This window comes from Elephantulus edwardii, unplaced genomic scaffold (genome assembly GCF_000299155.1).
Source record: "Elephantulus edwardii isolate Elephantulus edwardi_28Jun2011 unplaced genomic scaffold, EleEdw1.0 scaffold00391, whole genome shotgun sequence".
NCBI classification, from domain to species: Eukaryota; Metazoa; Chordata; class Mammalia; order Macroscelidea; family Macroscelididae; genus Elephantulus; species Elephantulus edwardii.
Genome location: NW_006400141.1, coordinates 1,272,517 through 1,275,100, shown reverse-complemented (window position 1 = coordinate 1,275,100; position 2,584 = coordinate 1,272,517). Strand labels below are relative to the sequence as shown.

At 39.7% G+C, this 2,584-nt stretch overlaps 1 pseudogene; it reads right to left on the bottom strand.

Annotated features, from left to right (window-relative positions):
• Positions 1-246: 246 nt before the first annotated feature.
• LOC102859689 lies at positions 247-1,441 on the bottom strand (annotated as a pseudogene).
• Positions 1,442-2,584: the final 1,143 nt, after the last annotated feature.

The following is a 2,584-nucleotide window of genomic DNA, read 5'->3' as shown; positions in this document are numbered from 1 at the left end:
CCACACAGCATGCAGAGAGGATCAAAATGGTACATGGGCAGTTTGGGGGTGGGAGTTCCTTTCTTTCTTTTAAAGGATTTTTATATTATATTAAAAAATCACAAAATAAAGAAATCAACATGTATCTTAGAAGTCCTCTCAAGAGTCTCAGAGCCCAAACAGCCTTGAGGCTGATGCCTTTTTCCTTCGTTCTCAGCTTGCAGCTCATTTAAGATCAGAGATGACTTGTGTTCTAGGATCTGAAAATCAAACTTGTTCCACCAAATCCAAGACCCTGAATTTATCCAAATTGTAGAAACATCCTTTCACCACCCGTCCATCAAAATACCTCCCATTCAGATCAATAACAGCTTTAATTGCTGATTCAACCCTCTCAAATTCTAAAAATATCCTTACTGCTTCATCATCTGGAGCACCAGGAATTTAAAATATTACGCATTTTCCAACTTTGCCATATTTTTCACATTCTTCCTTGGTTTCAACTTCTAAGTCTTCATCTACCTCTCCTGCACCAACCATGTTCCTTAGTAGGACCACTTTAGTGGGGCACTTAAGTACTTCAGTTAATGGATTTGAATCCGATTTCTTGGCAGCATCTTTCTCTGTAGCATCACCAACAATGATCTTGCCTCCACGTTTGCTTGTTTTTTCCACTGACAATCCAGTGCTCAGGCCCTGTTCATGCTTCCCAAGACCTTGGCCTTCCCGGAAGCCATACTTCTGCATGATCTTATGTGCTACCGTGCCACCCATGTTAGCAAGGAAGGAGTTGCTAGGCCCGGTTGGAGATGTTGGCCTATCCTGTTCCTCATACACTGGGGGAGGGATAGCAGCTTTGGAAGACTGTGATCGAGGTCTTGAATCCTCTTCATAGGGAAAATCTCGGGGTAACTCTTTGTCTTTTTCTACAAGAGAAGTAGGTGGTGCAATAGCAGCTCCGCCCATACATCTTTTCTTCCTCTCTCGCTCATAATCTTCATCTTCATCAGAATCCGGATCTGGTCGCCTTGAAAATCCACTAGCTTCATGTCTGTCTTTACGCCTCTTTTCTCTTTCTTCTATTTCTTTCTGTCTTTCCAGCTCCCGCTGTCTTTGTCGTTTTACTACTTTCTCATAATCATTAGGAAACATAGGATCATATTCATCAGCTAAGGGAATCAAAACTTCTCCTGCAGAAAATCCACTGGGAACAGGATCCTTTGGGCCAGCTGCTACATGAGGTGGGATATCCACAATCTGCCGGTCATCTGACGAACCGCCTCGTTTTATTTAGGTCAATTACTGGGGCAAGGACTGTACTTTGTTTTGTCCTTTGGCTCTTTGCTTGAGTGAGAGCGGCCTTTTTCACCTGAAGTTGAGACTGCAAAAGTTTGAAATTTTTGGACCAGCCTTCTGTTTTTGAATCACTGGTTTCCACTCCCAGGTCATCATACAGGGACATCTTTTCAGTTTAATGTGCTGTGAAGTCAGTTACGGATCCACCACAGGATTTCTGAGGCTCTAAACAGTACCAGGAGGGGACTTCTTATCTCTTCCCTACCACCTAGCCCGCCCGACGACTTTCCCCATGGGCCCGAGCGGCGGCAGCGCGGAGCCAGGGGCCGAGGCGCGCAAGCTCCATATCAAGTCCGGAAGCGCCGCGGAGAGTGCAGGTTTGGACACACTCCGCGTAAATATACCGATGACTAGAGCTCTTTAGTACCCTGAAGAGGTCTTTGGTGGATTTTCCCAATACAATGGCATTTGATTTTTAATTTTTTCTTTCCTTTTAGTAATTCTATTTAAAACATGGTTTTAATGGTTTGTATATAATAATAATTTTATACATTGCATTTTTACATGTACTTTGTGATTTATACCATCATTCATATGCATTATATTTGATATAATTATCATTGCTCTCTGCCTTATTATCATCCTTTTTCAAGTTTGCTCTGAACCTTTCACATTCCTTCTTTCCCACTCCCTCTGTTACAAGTATTGTAGACTGTGAATCAAAGTGAGATGGAATCTTTGTTAACTTCAATCTTTTATTTCATTATACACCATTTATTGACCCATTTGTGAGGATTTTGTGTTTTCTTTATGTTGAAAACCATATGTAAGAGTTTAGTCTTGGATCTTATTTGGTAAGTAGTTCAAGTATTCTTCACTTTCAGAAGACAAGGTGGTATATCTCCATAAAGAGTGCTGCTGCTGAATCTTCCTCCAATTCCCATTTTCAATTATGTCATTGGTGTGAAATGGAAGTAATGTCTTAGAAAGCTTGCTTTGATGATATACAATTAGTCATGCAGAAGAGTTCTAATTTATAAAATGCCTTAGAAAGAATTGTTTATACCATTTGATATTCTTAAAGTATGTAAGAATAACAATTATTTCTTCTGAGGGAATGGTATATGTGTTTTACCAATTAATTGTTTTGCAATAATGACAATTTGTTACTGTTATGTGCTGTCGAGTTGATTATGACTCATAGTGACCTATGTGCAAAAGCTCTGAACCCTATTCTTTTTTTTAAATTAAATTTTATTAATTTTAATGAACATTTACAGAGATTTTGGGTTTCCATTCATTCATTGTT